At 36.5% G+C, this 20734-nt stretch overlaps 1 long non-coding RNA gene across 1 annotated transcript; it reads right to left on the bottom strand.

Moving 5' to 3' along the window:
- Positions 1-12272: 12272 nt before the first annotated feature.
- Positions 12273-19797, bottom strand: LOC136042601 (uncharacterized). Its single transcript, XR_010621357.1, has 2 exons — positions 19730-19797; positions 12273-12646 (listed from the first exon to the last, which is right to left on the bottom strand). It is a non-coding gene; the product is annotated as an uncharacterized LOC136042601 (long non-coding RNA).
- Between the last annotated feature and the right edge of the window lie 937 nt (positions 19798-20734).

Below are 20734 nucleotides of genomic sequence, written 5' to 3'. Positions count from 1 at the left end.
TGATAGGGAAGAAGTTATGGTAAAAAAAAGGGTAGAAATGTCATCATGCTCTAATGGTTATCCGTAGTGTTTTGCCTTAAAGAGTTATATGAGGTGTTTGATTTTGAGCTTAATCCAATTGATTTAGTTTTAATGGATCACACAGAGATTGTCTCCTATGTGACACGACGATAGATTCGAATTTAGTCTTTGTTAACTTGTTGACATATGTCACTTTTTTTTCTTGCAGTATAAGTTATTCAGGAAGTTGGACAAAAGTTCAACCTTATTCGCTTATTAAAAATTTTGAACCCTGCAGTCCCTCTGGAGAATCCATCTCTTGATCAAACTCAAACAGGAATGAGAAATATAAAATAGCTTTAATTTGTGCAAAGAGAAAAATCAAATATGCTAGTAGTTGTTTGCATCAACTTATTCGGCATGTAATATTATGTATTAGCAAAGGAATTTGAATATATTGAGGGTTGATGTAATGTTGAGCAGAGTTTGTATTATAAGTTGGCGCCGGAAGAAAGAGCCGTGATTGCTCAAAAATTTGTTTTTCTGGAATAAATAGTTTTATGATTATTATTTTATATCGCCTTGAAGGAGGTTCGACTCATGTGTCCGTAAAAGGTTCTTGGCCATTTAGGATTTTTTTCTTTATTGGTTCTTCTTTTTTCTTTGTTTTTCAACAAAAACATTTTTTAGAAATAACTTTTTGAACCAAGGAACAATCGAGGGGGGGGGGTAAGGGGTGTGTAAAGTAATGCTCTGGCAGAAGACAGCTTATATCTTGGACAATGAACTTTCACCATTACACTAATGCTATAAAATTTAGGAGCAAGTAAAGGATGAGACAGCTTTTGTAATTTTTTGATTAAAGAGCAAGGAGTGTGATACAGGTATTTATAAACGTACAATATTTCACTTAATCTAAGAGTTAGCAAGCAATAAGAAAAATAATAGAAAGATTCAAGTTTTTTTAACTTAATTCGTCATTTTAGTATAGAGAAGTTAAAATAAAATGTTTCTTCCATTTCTATTTTCCTTTTTGTTTTCACATAGAAACTTAAACATTATCTACGCTGTTGATTCAAAAATTTTTTCAAAATATGTAAAAAAAAAACACAGTTGAATCAATTAATTGCATTATTTTATATGAGCTTCCTATTTAGAATAGCACATGATAATGACGAGACATTAGAAGAATTTGATTTATCCTTAATCTTATGGTTTATTCTTGAACGGATAAGCCAATACACCTTTTTTTCTACTAATTGACTATCAGCATAAGAGCCAATTTTTGACGTCTTTGCATTCAACGTGGGAAATAAAACCCAAGTACCAAATAAAAAAAGAAAGAAAAAGAGACCAGGAATGGTGCATAATATCTTTATAAATAATTTGGAAAAGAGTCTGAAAAAAAGGTAAATGACAAAGGGGACCTATAGGCTAAAATCCTCACCATGTATCCATTTGTATAAAATAACATTATTTTCGATAATTAACTTATAATTAACATATAAGGTTTTTATCAAGGTATTGCTAGCATTAGGATGCAAATATTTTCTGTTGGTTAGTTCACCATCCCTCACAATAAGCCCCATCAGTTTCAACTTCACACACCAAACTGTTCCTAAGAAATCGCTGTTGGGCGGGGGAGGGGGGCTTGCTGGCCTGTAATCAATTTTGGCTATTAAAAAAGACCCTTTCATTTTCCGATTGAATGATCATTTTTTGAATTTTTGTACGACAACAAATAGCCATCTCAAATTCCTATCAGATACATTCTGTGAAAATATGAACTGTGGGGGGGGGGTTATCCCCTACACGATCGCTGAATCTTAAAAAGGGTACTAAAACTTCTGATTACCAATCCAATGAGCTCCTCTGAAGTTTATACGACCACCCTTTCTATAAAAACATATGCCCCCGGGCATATCTTACAACCTTTGCCCTGATGGCAGGGGGGATGTCATCATCAAAGACATAATTTTTGGACCTTTTAACTACGCTGAATAAACTGTCTATCTTTAAACTTTGATTGGATGTGTTTGGGGAAATAATGAGCGTGTGAGGGGGGATAGTTCCCCTCAAATCACTTTTGGCTATTAAAAGGTGCACTAGCCCCTTCATTTTTCAATTGAATGAGCTTTTTTTGAAGTTTCTGTGGCAACAAATGGCTTACTTAAAATTTTTGTAAGTTGTATTTCAGGAAAATAAGAGGTGTAGGGGAGGTATCCACCCCCCGATCACTGCATCTTTAAAAGTAGCTAGAAGTTTTAATAACCAATCCACCCCCTTCGAAGTTTATACGATCACCCTTTTTGTATTAACCTTACATGCACCCAGGGTATAACTTACAACTCTTGCCTTGATGGCTTTGAGGGGGGGGCTCATACTCAAAGGCATAATTTATGCACCTTTCAACTACGTTGAAAAAAATGGTAATGTCAAAATTTTGATTGGATGTATTTGGAGTAATAGTGGGCGTGGGAAGGGTGTTAATCACATCAATCATTTTTAACTATGAAAAAGGGCACTAGGCCTTCCAATTTCCAATCCAATGATCCCTTTTTGAAGATTCTAAGACAATTCCTTCGAAAGGAAGTACCCTGGTCTAAAAAAAACAACAATAATAATAAAAATAAATAATACATTGCACCCACATCGCTCTTTCCTTAGGCAGCGTTATTGCGCTGCCTATGATTTCTCAATGAGTTATTTTAGATAATGACACATTGTCTTCATGTCTAATTGTAGGTTTTTGTGACCTCTATCCAGGGCTGCCGATGTCGAATCGATTTTGAGGGCTTAGCGTGGAATATTTCCTCCAACGCAAATTCTCGACTCCAGGACCGCGTTCAAAGCGGCTTTGTCGATAAACTGGAGCCAAAAAGTGCGTGAATAGCCGATTTGATTAGCACTGACAAGTCCGTCCACTGAGGACTCTAAATTACCTCTTGAGTAGTCATCAGGTATTTCACGGACATCAGGTATTCCAGGTAGTAGTGTGGTCATATATGTTCGTCTCAATGTATTTTTGAGGGGGCCTCGCTTTCTTCTGCCGTCTGGCTTCTTCGAAGAAGGCGACTCTCTTCCATACGAAGAACGTGACCTAGGCAAGTCCACCGCCTTCTTTTCAGCAATTCTATGACTGGAGGTTGCCGTGTTTTTCTGTGTATTTCTGCATTTGTAATTTTTGTTGCCAGCTTGTATTCAAGATTCTTCTGAGGCTCATATTTTCAAATGCGAGGATCCTTTTTTCAAGCTGGGTGTAAAAGAAAATTTAGAGTACATTGCTGTTGAAGAGTCGACGCTTCAGTCGCATTGAACATTTGCTACTTCTCCAAATAGGCTTCAATCTATTGATCACACCTGTAGCTTGTCAAATTCTACGTTAAATCTCCGTCGAAATCTCTCCATCACAGTCAATTCAGCTACTTAGGTACTTGAATTTCCTAGACTTAATCTAGATCCTTGTTTTTGCAATGGAGAACAAGTGGTGAGCTTGTGATGGCCATGCTCTTCGATTTGTCAATGTTTATCTTTAACCCGACATTTTCTGCGTTCTCGGTGATGGTGTCAAGTAGCTGCTGCAACCGTTCTTTAGACTCTTCGAGAAGGACAACGTCGTCCGCGAAGTCCAGATTGAACAGTTGATTGTTGCTTACTTTTACCCCGGAGCCCGATGCGAATCTCAGGGCATAATCCGTTATTACTATAAAGGGCATGGGGGAAAGTACACACGCTTGAGGAACACCAGACATGGTCTTGAAAAATCTGGTTGTACCATTTTCAGTCTGAACACAACATTCCGATTCTTCATAGGAGGTAAGCTTCTTGTTCCGTTCTTTTGATTCTTCGACAAGCATTCTCATTACAAATATTAATTTAGAACATGATCTCCCAGTTCTGAAACCATGCTGCTCTTCTCGTAGATTCGAGTCTAGTGCTTTTTGTAGACGTTATAAAATGACGGAGGCTAATAGTTTGGATGAGACAGAGAGAAGATTGATGCCTCTCCAGTTACGGCAGTTCATTAAGTCTCCCCTATTGAAGCGGTTGACTATAATGCCTCTGCTCCAATATCTTGGGACCTTCCTTAAGGTCCATATTTTGGTGAAAAGGAGAGCCAAATGGATATGCAGGTACTAATTGAGTACTTCAGATTTTTTCGCCGGACTGCCATCTATACCCAGGACTCGTCCATTTTTTAAATTCTTTGCTAAATGCATGACTTCCGCAGCAGTCGGAGGATCTGTGTTGATGTCGAAATTCTTAAGAGGGATATCAGGTATATTCGCTCGGTCACTTGCCTCACTTGCGAGAGAAGTCCCATATTGAGTTGAAGGCTGTCTACCGTGTCCCGGTAATTTAAGGGGCAAGCCCAGCGGGTACCATGGCTCTTGCCAACAACTCTCTCACCCCAATCTGCTTACTTTTCTCCTGTCACCCTTATCGCAGCATGATTGCCTTTAAATATCGGATATTCCTAATTATATTCACGCTCCTGACCTATATTATATAGGTCAATGATAAGGAAAATATCAATAAGAAAATCCACAGCTCCCAAGGGAATTCTCACTCAAGTAGCGAAATAATATGCTTATTCAAATTATAGCCCTTTGATCACTGAATTAATTATTATCAAAATATTGGATGTAGGTCTGTAGGAGACTATAATCCTTTACTAATTTTTCGCGTATAGGGTCGAATAGAGTTCTTCTTATAGATTGGCGCTGGGAAAACGATACTGGTTAGCTTAAAAATGTGTTTTTCTGGATTATATAGTCTTGTGATAATTATTTTATACCGCCTCGAAGGAGGTTTGAACCAGAGTGTGTCCGTTAAGTCGTTGGAGGAGTGGTTTAATTGCTGTTCTCAAGAAAAATATAGGTCGTAAAATCCTTTGAATAGAGTCTTAAATTATCACTGAATTCCTAAGTAGTGTTCAAAAGCAAGAGAGAGAGAGAGAGAGAGTATATCTATCTATATATATATAAAAATAAGTTGTCTGTGTGTGGATCTGTGGATGGATCAGGTGACGTCATGTTTCGGCTGACGTCATGAAATTAGTTGCCATCATTTTTGCTTTGAAGGTGACGTCATTCAAGTTATATAAGACATATGTTCGCCGTCATGTTTCGGCTGACATCATGAAATTAGTTGCCATCATTTTTGCTTTGAAGGCGTGACGTCATTCAAGTTATATAAGACGTATGTTCGCGTAGGATTCTATTAATGCTTAAGTTTATAATGACTGATGAAGATGCTCAAAGAGTCTATGCCAAAAAACTTGCTGCTGATAGAGAAAGTCAGAAAAGAAAGCGTGCCGAGGAACTACCAGAGCAACGCGAAAGCAGACTTGCTGCTAAAAGAGAAAGTGAAAAAAGAAGGCGTGCCGAGGAACTACTAGAGCAACGCAGAAGCAGACTTGCTGCTAAAAGAGAAAGTGAAAAAAGAAGGCGTGCCGAGGAATCAAAAGACCAGCAGGGAAACAGGCTTGAGGCTGATAGAGAAAGAAAGAACAGAAAGCATGCCGAGGAACTACCAGAGCAACGCAGAAGCAGACTTGCTGCTAAAAGAGAAAGTGAAAAAAGAAGGTGTGCCGAGGAACTACTAGAGCAACGCAGAAGCAGACTTGCTGCTAAAAGAGAAAGTGAAAAAAGAAGGCGTGCCGAGGAACTACTAGAGCAACGCAGAAGCAGACTTGCTGCTAAAAGAGAAAGTGAAAAAAGAAGGCGTGCCGAGGAATCAAAAGACCAGCAGGGAAACAGGCTTGAGGCTGATAGAGAAAGAAAGAACAGAAAGCATGCCGAGGAACTACCAGAGCAACGCAGAAGCAGACTTGCTGCTAAAAGAGAAAGTGAAAAAAGAAGGTGTGCCGAGGAACTAGTAGAGCAACGCAGAAGCAGACTTGCTGCTAAAAGAGAAAGTGAAAAAAGAAGGCGTGCCGAGGAATCAAAAGACCAGCAGGGAAACAGGCTTGCTGCTGATAGAGAAAGTAAGAAAAGAAAGCGTGCCGAGGAATCAGAGCAATCTGAAAGTTATCGCCTGGCATTCAGGTACAACCCAGTCGATGATTATAGCTTGAGTAGATGTGTTCAAATCGGGACAATGTCTAAAATTTGTCCCTATTGCAAGGCCTTGAAATTCAATGGTGAAACAATGGGAATGTGTTGCGCCTCAGGAAAAGTTAAACTTCCTCTATTGGCTGCACCACCAGAGCCATTGAAGACTTTCCTTACTGGAACTACGTCAGAATCTAAGCGTTTTTTGTCAAAAATCAGACAATACAACTCATGTTTCCAAATGACGTCGTTTGGAGCCCAAATCGAAAATCCAGATCAATTTATGTCTACTTTCAAAGTAAAAGGGCAAATTTATCATAAAGCAGGGTCCCTTCTACCATTCTCAGGCGAGAATCATAAATTTTTACAATTGTACTTCATCAGTGATAGAAATTCTGAATTGAATGCACGTTGCGAAATTTCTCCCAACGTTGAAAGGACAATCGTTTCCCAATTGCAACATCTTTTCCACGAAAATAATAAGTTAGTGCGTCTGTTCAAAACAGCCATCGATTTGATGCCTACTGATACTCATAAAATTGTTATTTCCGCTGACAAAACGCCTCCTGGCCAACATGTGCGTAGATACAATGCTCCGACTATCGACGAAGTGGCAATCGTTATGGTCGGTGATCAGTTTTTACCTCGAGATATTATTCTACATAAGCGAAACGCTCAGTTGTTAAGAATTGCTGAAACTCATCGATGCTACGATGCCCTACAATATCCTATCATTTTTTGGGATGGAGCCGACGGCTATCACTTTAATATTAAATTGATGAATCCAGCCACTAACAAAGAAATGAATAAGAAATGCAGTGCAATGCATTATTATTCCTATAGACTAATGATTCGGCAGGATGAAGAAAATTATATTTTAAAATGCCGTGAATTGTTTCACCAATTTATGGTTGATATGTATGCTAAAATTGAATCAGAACGTTTGCTATATATCCGCCTGAATCAGACCAAGCTCCGCTCTGAACAATACATTCATTTGCGAGATGCAGTTATAAATGACGGTAATACCACAAACGTTGGAAGATTAACAATTTTACCTTCGTCATATGTTGGCAGTCCCCGTCATATGCATGAATATGCTCAAGATGCTATTGCGTATGTTCGTCTCTATGGTCGTCCAGATTTATTTATTACATTTACATGTAATCAATCTTGGGACGAGATACTGCAGCTTTTACTTCAAGGACAATCGGCGGTTCATAGGCATGACATTACGGCCCGTGTCTTCCGGCAAAAGTTGAAATCACTGATAAACTACCTTGTAAAACATGAAGTGTTTGGGTCAGTGCGATGCTGGATGTACTCAGTGGAATGGCAAAAACGAGGTTTGCCACACGCAAATATACTAATCTGGCTACATAAAAAAATTACTTCAAACGAAATTGATGATGTGATTTCCGCTGAAATACCTGATAAAAATGTCGATAAGGGGTTACATGATATTATTGTAAAAAATATGATACATGGACCTTGCGGTGCACTGAACGAAAATTCACCATGCATGGCCAAAGGAGGGTGCACAAAGCAATATCCTCGACTTTTAGTACCCAAAACAATTACTGGCAATGATGGTTACCCACAATATAGAAGAAGATCTACTGAAGATGGCGGTAAAACAGCAATAATAAAGAAGCGTAACGGTACCACCATCGAAGTAGATAACCAGTGGGTTGTTCCATATTCCCCTTTATTATCAAAAACATTTAATGTACACATAAACGTTGAATACTGTAACTCCGTAAAGGCAATCAAATATATATGTAAATACGTCAACAAAGGCAGTGACATGGCAGTTTTTGGCTTGCAGTCCGAAATCAAAGATTTCGATGAAATCGTAGAATATCAGGCTGGAAGATACATAAGCAGTAATGAAGCTGTTTGGCGAATTCTTTCATTTCCGATACATGAACGTAGTCCAGCTGTTGTTCACTTAGCGGTACATTTACAGAATGGTCAACGTGTTTATTTCACGGAAACCAACGTGCAACAAAGAGTCCTGAATCCACCGGATACAACATTAACAGCTTTTTTTTCGCTTTGCAAAAATGATTCTTTTGCGAAAAAACTGCTGTATACTGAAGTGCCTTCGTATTACACGTGGAATACTAAAAATAAAGTATTTGAACGTCGAAAACAGGGTAAGTCAGTCGACGGCCAACCTACCATCTTCAAAGATACCACGATAGGAAGACTCTACACCGTTCATCCCAATCAACATGAATGCTTCTTTCTACGCCTGCTTTTGGTGAATGTACCCGGTCCGACATCCTTTGAGTATTTGAGGACTGTAAATGGTACTATACATGACACTTACCGTAGTGCATGCCAAGCTCTGAATTTATTGGAGAATGACCAACACTGGGATAACTGCATCAATGACGCGTGCGAAACGTCAACCCCAAGTCAAATTCGTGCATTGTTTGGCATCATTTTAACAACTTGCTCTCCATCAGCTCCTACAGATTTATGGGAAAAATATAAATCAAAAATGTCCGAAGATATACTTCATCGAAAACAGTTAGAGACGTCAGACATGACTTTTGATTTTACACCAGAAATTTATAACTACACTTTAGTTGTTATAGAAGATTTTTGCATAAGTATGGCAAACAAACCTCTTCAGGGTTTGGGAATGCCTTCACCTAACCGTATCGCTGCTGTTTCGACATGTGTAGAATTGGATCGTGAACAAAGTTACAGTACGAGTGATCTATTGTCGTATGTACAAAATAACATTTCCAAGTTAACGTCGGAACAAAAAGACATTTATGATACGATAATGCATTGTGTCGATAACAACGTTGGAGAAATTTTCTTTTTGGATGCGCCAGGAGGTACTGGTAAAACGTTTGTGATAAAACTGATTCTGGCATCAATTCGATCTAAAAATGATATAGCGTTGGCAATTGCGTCGTCCGGAATAGCCGCAACATTGCTGCCTGGTGGAAGAACTGCTCATTCCGCTTTGAAATTGCCTCTGAACTTGCATTCTACAGAAACTCCCACGTGCAATATTTCAAAATCATCTGGGATGGGTAAAGTATTGCAGCAATGCAAACTTATTATTTGGGATGAGTGCACAATGGCACACAAAAAATCGCTCGAGGCTCTGGATCAATGCTTGAAAGATTTGCGAGGGAAGTCGAAACCCTTTGGCAGCACCTTAATATTGCTTGCGGAAGATTTCAGGCAAACATTACCTATAATACCTAGACCAACTCCTGCAGACGAAATGAATGCTTGCCTGAAAAATTCTAATTTATGGGCACACGTAAAAACATTAAAATTAACTACAAATATGCGTGTCCGATTGCAAAACGATGCAAACATTTTCAGATCAATTGCTGGCAATGGGAAACGGAAAGCTCCCAGTAGACTCAATTTCAGGACGTATACAACTACCTGCTGATTTCTGTAATTTAGTGACGTCCAAAAATGAATTGATTGAAAAAGTATTTCCGAATATTCTAAAAAATTATAAAAATAATAAATGCCTAAGTGAAAGAGCGATTCTCGCACCCAAAAATATAGACGTCCACGAAATCAACAATATTGTTTTGACCAAGATTCAAGACCAGGCAGTCCTTTACAAGTCAGTCGACACAGTTTTGGAACCAAATGAAGCGGTTAATTATCCATCTGAATTTTTAAATTCCATAGATCTTTCAGGGTTTCCACCACACGTGCTACAACTAAAAATAGGCGTACCAATAATATTGTTACGTAACATAAACCCACCAAAGCTTTGCAATGGCACTCGACTTGCCGTAAAAAAAACAATGGAAAACCTAATAGAGGCCACAATCCTGACAGGGCCTTTTGAGGGTGAGGCTGTTCTTATTCCTCGCATTCCCATGATTCCAACAGATCTGCCTTTTCAATTTAAAAGATTGCAATTCCCAATTCGATTAGCATTTGCAATCACCATTAACAAAGCTCAAGGTCAATCATTAGAAAAATGTGGTATTGATCTTAATACTGATTGTTTTTCCCATGGACAATTGTACGTTGCATGTTCGAGGGTCGGTAAACCTGACAATCTATTTATATGCAGTGAGAATTGGACAGCGAAGAATGTTGTATATTCTCAAGTTTTACGCAGTTAATTTGTATTTCGGAACCAAATGAAGCGGTTAATTATCCATCTGAATTTTTGAATTCCATAGATCCTTCAGGGTGTCCACCACACCTGCTACAACTAAAAATAGGCGTACCAATAATACTTTTAAGAAATATCAACCCACCAAAGCTTTGCAATGGCACGTGACTTGCCGTAAAAAAAAACAATGGAAAACCTAATAGATGCCACAATCTTGACAGGGCCTTATGAGGGTGAGGCTGTTCTTATTCCTCGCATTCCCATGATTCCAACGGATCTGCTTTTTCAATTTAAAAGATTGCAATTCCCAATTCGATTAGCATTTGCAACCACCATCAACAAAGCTCAAGGGCAATCACTAGAAAAATGCGGTATAGATCTTAATACAGATTGCTTTACCAATGTACAATTGTATGTTGCATCTTTGAGGGTCGGTAAACCTGACAATCTATTTATACGCACAGACAATGGGACAGCGAAGACTGTTGTATATTCACAAGTTTTACGTAGTTAATTTGTATTGTATCTATCTATCTATCTATCTATATAAAAACGAGTTGTGTGTATGCATGTTTGTTTGTTTGTAAAAAGAGCGTTTGCATATGACGTCATTATTAGTACATACGGCTTTGTATATGGACAGACAATGGGAAAGCCAAGAATGTTGTATATTCGCAATTTTTACGTAGTTTGAAACACATATATAAATCTATCTATATTCACAGGTGGGACACAGGGACACAACTACAATGGCGCGTAACTAATATGGCGCGTAACTAATATGGCGCGTAATGACTTACGCGCGCGGGGGGGCTTGGGGGGGCGCGAAGCGCCCCCACCAACTAGGTGTTGGGGTGGCGCGAAGCGCCACCCCAACAGCTAGTATATATATACAATGTGTGATATATAATATACATATATAAATATATATTTATATATACATATATACAATATATGTATATAAATATATATACATATATATATGTACACGTATATATATATATATATATATATATATATATATATATATATATATATATTATATATATATATATATATATATATATATATATATATATATATATATATATATATATATATATATATATATATATATATATATATATATATATATATATATATATATATATATATATTAAATAAATTTATATCGAGGGTAATGAACAAACTGAAGTAGCAGCTAAAATGGCCGCCAGTACAGACATGCAAATAATGCAAACAACGACACCGACAATAGTATTCCAGATAGAAGACATAATAAAGCAGATAAAACAGTTTAGCTTTGAAGAAAATAGAAATCGCTCTGGAAATCTTTTGATTACAAAGAAGACCAGAAGGAAATTTGAAAATAAGTTATATGAAAGTTTATCAAGAGAAGAAGGAAAAATTGCATTTCGACTTAGGTCACAACATGCAGCTACAAGATCATATCTTTCTCTTTTCTATGGAGAAGATCCGAATTGCATCTATTGTGGTCAGATAGAGACCTTAGCACACCTCATCATCCATTGTATCCGCACAGAATGTTACAGGACAGACATTAGAAGGTTTATGAGAGAACATCGAATAAAACTATGTGAAGAATTACTCGGAGGAACATTAACTGAAAGCCTACCAAAATAATCATGCAAACTATTTTCAATTTTTTTGCGCGTAACAACTTGGCTTTAATAGATGTCAGTCCTTAAAGTTTTAATAATTACATTATCCAAACCTCTGGAAATATGTCATTAACATTTCGTTAGCTAAAATCAATATTTTATGTTTTATTTCCTTTCCTAAAGAAAGGAAAGGAGGTTGAAATAATGCTATTGCCCCCATGTTTTTTGGTTTAACACTTAGATGATAGAACCGACTCTTTACTCTTCAAACCGACAAACCCATCAGGAGCATTGTGTTTTTGTCTATGGGTGTTTTATATTCTCCATCGATGCGATTCAAAAATTAGCGCAGGCCTTCTAAAAAGAACCTAGAAATACCCATTAAAACACAACGCTTATTCGTCAACCAGGGGCTATCGCCAGCATAAAAACAGTGTATTTACAAATTCAATGTCCTTTCAAAAAGAAAATCAATCAAATTAAAATAATTTAAGTCAAACTAAAATAATAAAATGTCAAACAAATGGCCATAAAATGTTGTTTGTTGACTGTCGAAGCCGTTCCTTGGCAGAGGAGCAGAGGCCATGGAAGAAGCAGAAGTGCTTGGATAGCATTAAATTCGTTTAGTAAGGGATGAGCAAAAAAGATTGAAATATTGAAGCAAACATTAAGCCAAATCTTCCTTTAGCAATGGAGCATTCTGAATATACTGGAGCATTGTGAATAGAACACCTGTATGGGCATTGTGATGAATTTGAATCCAATGTAGTCTATACTGTTGTCCTGTGATTGTGTTTAAACACCATCTATAACTCAAATCACGGAATAACAGTTAATAGACAACAGATCTGAAAGAGAACAGAAAAAAAAAAAAAATTAAAATCTTGAAGCGAAGAGTTCAAAAAAAGAATAACTAACGTCTAATAAAGAATAACCAAATAAAAAGAATAAACGAAAAACGAATACCTAAAATTAACCTAACTACCAAAGAGGCAGATGAAGGCATTCAAAGGTAACAAATCTTGGGCAAAAACTGACCTTTGTGAACCTACTTCCACCCTTATAGTTTTGAACTGCTTTGCTTAATTATCTGCATTTCAGGCTTGTTCAACTTAGCTTAGTTTTACTTAAAAAAATAACAAATTTGTGCACTTTATATATTTGGCCTGCTTGTTGTCACAGTGTTGCATTTACATTTAAAGGAAACTACTATAATGTTTTCATCTATTTCTTTACTTTTAATTAATGTAAAAACTTCTTTTCAAAAAAATAGAGCTAAATTAAGCCAAAAATAAAGTTAATGATCTCCCAAGCGAAAAACTACCACAGATCACTATTCATAAATAAATGAAACTCAAAACAAACAGAAATTACGATCAAACAGTCTGTGGTAAGGAACTGTAATAAGCAGCGACCTGCCTCAATGGTAACAGAAACTAAAAAAAATGGAATTTTAATAGTAATAGTTACGTCAAAAGAAATATATTTTTATGCTGATTTTAAATATATAAGTTTCAAGTTCAGTCTTACCCATCAAAAGTTACGAGCCTGAGAAGATTACTAAAAGTGAAAAAATAACTGAAAAATCAGCCTTATTTTAGAAAATAGCAGGGAACACCCCTTTGGCCATAACATGACAAGTCATTAAATGACTTTTTGTCAAAAAAATTTTGCATTTGCCTAAATGACTAATTTTGTCATTTAATGACAAAAATCATTAAATGTTAACAAAAATCACACCATCAAATTCACCGTACCAAAGAACCCCACTGCAGGAGTTTCAAGCTCCTATCTATAAAGATGTGGAGTTGTGGATTTTTTTTTTTTTGCCAGAAGACAGATCACGGATGCGTGTTTATTATTTTTTTTTTTTCAGGGGTAATTGTATCGACCCAGTGGCCCTACAATGTCGCAAGAGGACTAATTCTAATGGAAATTAAAACTTATGATGCCCTTTTTAAGTGACAAAAATATAAGGTCTAAGTTACAAACTTTGATCATTGTTTACATGTAGTAAGGATTATTGGGAAGTATACAGTCGTTTTCAGGGGAAATTTTTCGTGTTGAGGGGGAGGGAGTTGCGTCGGAGGATCTTTCCATGGAGTTTTTCATGAGAGAATAAAATTTCAAAGAAGGGGCTGTAGGATTTTCTGGCATTAATTATGAAAAAAAGTGAAAAAAAATTCAGCTGAAACTAAGGAGCAGCATTAAAACTTAAGAAGAACGGATATTGTTATGTAAATAAGGGAGTTCATCTCCTCCATGATACCCTGTTCTTTATGTTGAAGTATTTTTAGTGATTTTAACTATTTAATTTACGGCCTTTGTGATTAAGGGGTCATTATTAAAGAATTGGGACAAAATTCAAGCTTCAGTGAAAAGAGCGAGGTATTGAAGAGGGGGCGAAACAAAAATCACACCATCAAATTCAGCGTACCACAGAACCCCACTGCAGGAATTTCAAGCTCCTATCTACAAAAATGTGGAGCTGTGTATTTTCTTTTGCCAGAAGACCGATCACGGATGTGTGTTTATTTGTTTTTTTTTTTTTTTTCTCAGGGGTGATTGTATCGACCGAGTGACCCTACAATGTCGCAAGAGGACTAAATCTAACGGAAATTAAAATTTATAGTGCCCTTTTAAGCGACAAAAACATTAGGTCTAAGTTACAAACTTTGACCATTGTTGACATATAGTAAGGATTATTGGGAAGTGTACAGTCGTTTTCAAGGAAAATTTTTCGTGTTGAGGGGGAGGGAGTTACGTGGGAGGATCTTTCCGTGGACGAGTTTGTCATGAGAGAAGAGATTTTCCTTGAATGGGCTTCAGCATTTTCTGGCATTAATTAAAAAAAAAGTAAAAAAAAAATCAGCTGAAAGTAAGGAGCAGCATTTAAACCTAAGAAGAAAGGATATTGTTATGTAAATAAGGGAGTTCATCTCCTCCATGATACCCTTCTCTTTATGTTGAAGTATTTTTAGTAATTTTAACTATTTAGTTTACGGCCTTTGTGATTAAGGGGTCATTATTAAAGAATTGGGACAAAATTCAAGCTTCAGTGAAAAGAGCAAGGTATTGAAGAGGGGGCGAAACGCCTCATAGACGTAATAAAAATATACAAATATAGAAGTTAGTTGCACAAGTTAATTCGTAAGTTACATTTATTTATTACTAAGAAAAACGTTAGTAAAAAAAAGTTCTAGTTGTTTTTTTAAGTAATCAAAAATTGGAGGGCAACTAGGCCGCCTCCTCCTCCCCCACCCGCCTTTTTTTTTATCAAAACCGTCCGATCAAAACTGTGAAAAAAACATTTAGCCAAAAAAAAAAAAAAAAAATATGCAAATTTAGTTTGAATTATTCATGCGCGGTGAGCCAAAATCAAGACTGCTTTAATTAAAAAACTTTCCGGATTTAAACAAAAACAAAGTAGCTTTTGTTATTTTATATACAGAAATTATTCCGTATATGAAAGAGGTTATCCCTTCCTCAACGCCTCGCTCTTTACGCTAAAGTTTTTTATTGAATTAAAAAGTAGAGTTGTAAGAAAGAGTCAAACTTTGGCGTAAACAGCCAGGTGTTGAGAAGCGGTTAACCCCTTTCATATACGGAATAATTTCTGATCTTTTTAATATCGCTCCTTACTTGCAGTTACAAAAACCTGTGTTTTTGTATTGAATAAATAGCTGAGTCAAACTCAAAATGAGGAAAAATTAACATGAATAGGGCTGATAATCCTCGTACCTTTTCAAGACCAGAACACAATTTGCGCTTAACTGAAAACAAAATAAGCTTCAAATTAATATGTAGGCTATACTTAATAATGTAAACCAGTCTTGAGATGTGACTGTTGCCTTTTTGAAAATTTTCATGTTCATATATACTTTTGATTTTTTTGAACATCTGGCAAAATATTAATTGAATATTAAGAACTTATGCGACAAAACTACTCTTCATAGAAAATGTTAGCTAAATAAAAATATTGTGATAAAATTTTTACTTACAGTCGAATATTTGAATTCTCAAGCAGATGACTAAAAAAAGCGGGGAAACTTACAACCAATTTACAAGCATTGGTAACTTTACTTTTCCAGCAATAATCAGTTTGTGTAATTATTCCGGAAGAATATGGGTGGGGATCTGCCTGGGAGAGGAGGAATTCCCACGGGGTGGAAGTTTCCAGGGGAGAGGGGGAGAATACGCTGAAAGAATGAACATAAACTCTTAAAATAGCCTCTTTGACTTTTGGAGATCTCTGGAACCTTCTAGGTGTAACCGCAAAGCCAGCTTGGGGTTTATTATTGAAATAGGGTTACAGCTTGGTAATCCAAAGCTCTTTTGACCACCCATTTTATTCAGCATTTTTTGTTTATTTTGAAAATTGCAGATAAATTATACTCACTTTAAAACTGCCTATTAAATAACAATTAATTTTGCATAGCCTCTGAATCTCATTGATATTCTTGGCCTGTGTTAATATTGCAGCAAATAAGTATGATATGGGTACTGTCCCCGATTTTTGTCCATGTAATTTTTTAAAGATAGTGAATTCCCCATAGTTTCGCAAAAAAAAGATCGATTCATTAGACTGCATCACAGGTCAAAACTTAAACACAATGTCACTAGATGCTCAATATGAACTGAACTCGAAATAGTACAATGAAAATAAGGTAAAGTCCTCTCTTTTCAAGGACCAGTGCTGATTAATAAGAAGAAACCTTTGTCAATCAGCGTTTGTAACTTCAATTGACTATAGAAAGAAAGCAAAATAACCAAAAAAGGATTAAGTCAGCTGGTATGGTCACTCATAAAAACACACTAACGCAGTAAGCCAATATAATTTTTGCCAAATTTAAGCTTGAAAAAACGATTCACTGAAAGAGCGCCTGAAGAATATTTATAATAAAGAGAAAAAGGACATTTATCTGGTAATAAAAAGGATGAGTGTCCCAGTGCGGACGATTTTTGGCTAAAGTCTACATTGATAAGGTGGTCACAACTGACCCTGCTAGGCCAAATTCATTTTTTTTTTTGAATTGACTAGCTACAGGGTTGTAATTTTCTATAGGACAGGGGAGGGCAACTGTCCCTCCCATCCCTCTGTTTACTCCACCCAAACCCATACACCCCCAGTTGAAATTTAATTTTTTTTCAAAGATCTTGTCAAAACTAAAATAAGCCTGCATGACCGAAGCATCAACAGAAACGGGCCAGTTTTCTTTAGAACATACTTACCTATACATTACTAAAGTATCTTTATAGTACTTTTATAGTACTAAATAGTACCTTTATGGTACCAAATGCCATATTTTTTTTTTTTTTAGAGCCATTTTAACTTGATTTGGGAAAATGCGCTCCAACTCCTACATATAGAATATATTTGGAGGTCTACTGAAGATTATAACTAAAATTTGCAGTTTGATCGAGCATTGTAAAGACAATCAGAAATCTAGAAATAATGAAGTCACTACTTAACCACTTGACGCGGGAAGTGTTTAATTTTAGTTGCATAGTAACTATATGGCACAGCTACTTAAAATGCAGCTTTTATGGATCAAAAAACTAACAACGACATAAAAAACAAAACAAAAAAAACAAAAACGGAAAAGACAACATTTCGAAAGAGTATCATTTCTGAAACAACGTTCCCATTTGAGTGAAGAAATAGATTGCTTTATTTTCTTCTGATTTGTTTCTACCATTCATCCTTGGATGTACAAAAAATAAAATATATTTACGGAAAATGAATTTGTGTAAAATAACATAAAATGCACAGCAAAGCGGAATTAAATGATTGTTAGAAAATTTTCCATCCTAAGTAGTCAGTACTAGAAAAAAAAAAAAAAAAAAAAAAAAAAAAAAAAAAAAAAAAAAAAAAAAAAAAAAAACACCTGTTAGAAAGACATTGGAATTAAATAAATTTTACCATACTCAGATACTTAAATTGAGTTTATTAATGATTCGTTGTAAAATTAGCAATAAACGGAATACAATAGAAAGAAAAAGACAGCAGGTAATGACAAAAGAAACAAAATTCCTAATATTCACATAAGGCACGATAAACAAACAGTTCGTAGCAACGAACCGTCGGCTCAATAGTAGCCGAAACTGTAAACAAGAGCTAAGAGCTCATATGGCACTTGTGACGAGGCGAGAAGAGCTAAGAGCCAAGAGATCATATGGTATGAGCTCTAGCAAAATTCCATGAATAAATGGAGTGATTTGAAAGGAAAATAAGAGGCTTAATGTCGGTCATGATTTAAAATAAGAGCTCTGAGTCACGATATCCTATTAAATATCAAAATTCATTAAGATCCGATCACAAACTCGTATGCTATAAATACCTAATTTTTTCTAATTTTTCTCTCCCTTTTGCCCCCCAGATGGTCGAATCTAGGAAAATGACTTTAACAAGTCAATTTGTGCAGCTCCCTGACACGTCTACCCATTTTCATCGTCCTAGTAGGTCCAGAAGCACCAAACTCGCCAAATCACTGAACACCTCCCCCCAACTCAACCAAAGAGAGCGAATCATGTACGGTTCTGTCAATCACGTATTAAGGACATTTGCTTATTCTATCCACCAAGCTTCATCCCGATTCCTCCACTCTAAGTGTTTTCCAAGATTTCCCCCTCCGACTCCCCCCAATGTCAAGAGATCTGGTCAGGATTTGAAATAAGAGCTCTGAGACATGAATTCCTTCTAAATATCCAATTTCATTAAGATCCGATCACCTATTCGTAAAATAAAAATACACCAATTTTCACATTTTCCAAGAATTCCGGTTTCCTCCTCCAACTCCCCCCAAAGTAACAGGATCTGATCGGAATTTAAAATTAGAGCTAAATATCAAAGGTCATTAAGATCTGGTCACCCTTTCGTAAGTTACAAATACCTCAATTTCAAAATTACCCCCCCCCCCCCAACTCCACTAAAGACAGCAGATCTGGTCCGATTATGTCAGTCACGTGTCTTAGACAGGTTTTTATTCTTCCCATCCAGTTTCATCCTGATATCACCGCTTTAAGTATTTTCTAAGGTTTGCGGTTCCCTTCAACTGCCCCTCCCCCCAATTACGCTGGATCCGGTTGAGATTTAAAATAAGAGAACTGAGTCACTTCTAAATATGAAGTTTTATGAAGATCCGATCACTCCTTCGTAAGACTATTTCTAATTTAATTTGGTCCGGTCCCTGATACGCTTGCCAAATTTCACCGTCCTAGCTTACCTGGAAGTGCCTAAAGTAGCCAAACCGGGACTTTAGGTTTCCCCCCTCTAACTCCCCCCAATGTCATCAGATCCGGTCGGGATTTAAAATAAGAGCTCTGAGACACAATATCATTCCAAACCTCAAATTTCATTAAGATCCAATCACCCGCTCATAAGTTAAAAATATTTCATTTTTTCTATTTTTTGCGAATTAACCGGGCCGTCACCCCCCCCCCCAGATGGTCAAATCAGGAAAACGACTATTTATAATTTAATCTTGTCCGGTCCCTGATACGCTTGCCAAATTACATCGTCCTAGCTTACCTGGAAGTGCCTAAAGTAGCAAAACCAGGACCGACAGACAGACTGACAGAATTGGCGATTGCTATATGTCACTTGGTTAATACCAAGTGCCAGAACAAGTAAATTCGATAAGGACTATTGACAATGCAATAATGCCAATTTTCATCAAAACGAACCTGAGCTGAATTAGAGTTTAGCAACAAAATATTTTGTATACAAAACATGAGCTATGTTTTGATTAATCCTATATAGTTTCTAATAAGGTTCGAGTAGTATTTTGGGTTAGATTTTTAAAGTAACATACTAGAGCGTTTTCTTAAATAAGTTCGGAGACCAAGCAGGCAAAGCAAGACAATGCAAGGCAACAGGACAACAACAACAACAACAAAAAAAAAAAAAAAATAGAATTCCAAGTACTGACCTTTCTTTATTATAGCTTTCTTAGGCAAAATTGGTTGAGTGGAAACAATTTTCAAATCCGCTTAGTTACCAAGAAAAAAAAAAAAAAAAAAAAAAAAAAAAAATCAGAAGCGCGAAGTCTTTTCCTGAAAAAGCCTCATTGAAATCATGGCTCAAATAAGATTTTTTTTTTTGCAAAATTATTATTTTCTTTTTTACTGTGGATAGCTTCGTTTTTTTTCCGTGTCCTTATTCTCTCGTATCAAACAGTTCGTGGTAACGAACTGTAGTAAGGAGCGACCCGGCTCAATAGTAACCAAAACTCTAAAAAATTGAATTTTGATATCAATACCTACATCAAAAGAATTGCATTTTAATGCTGATTTTAAATATATAAGTTTCATCAAGTTTAGTCTTACCCATCAAAAGCTAAGAGCCTGAGAAAATTTGACTTTTTTAAGAAAATAGGGGGATACACCCCCTAAAAGTCACAGAGTCTTAACGAAAATCACACCATCAGATTCAGCGTATCAGAGAACCCTACTGTAGAAGTTTCAAGCTCCTATCTACAAAAATGTGGAATTTTGTATTTTTTGCCAAAAGACAAATCACGGCTGCGCGTTTATTTTTTTTTTCTTCTTCTTTTTCCCAGGGGTCGTTGTATCGACCAAGTGGTCCTAGAATGTCGCAAGAGGGCTCATTCTAACGGAAATGAAAAGTTCTAGTGCCCTTTTTAAGTGACCGAAAAAATTGGAGGGCATCTAGGCCCCCTCCCACGCTCATTTTTTCCCAAAGTCAACGGATCAAAATTTTGAGATATCCATTTTGTTCAGCATAGTCGAAAACCATAATAACTATGTATTTGGGGATGATTTACTCCCCTACAATCCCTGGGGGAGGGGCTGCAAGTTACAACTTTGACCAGTGTTTACATATAGTAATGGTTATTGGAAAGTGTAGACGTTTTCAGGGGGATTTTATTTTGTTTGGGTGGTGGGGCTGAGGGGAGGGGGCTATGCTGGAGGAT

Source organism: Artemia franciscana, unplaced genomic scaffold (genome assembly GCF_032884065.1).
Source record: "Artemia franciscana unplaced genomic scaffold, ASM3288406v1 Scaffold_1575, whole genome shotgun sequence".
Lineage (NCBI taxonomy): Eukaryota > Metazoa > Arthropoda > Branchiopoda > Anostraca > Artemiidae > Artemia > Artemia franciscana.
The sequence above is the reverse complement of the archived record's forward strand: the minus strand, read 5'-3'. Positions and strand labels throughout refer to the sequence as shown.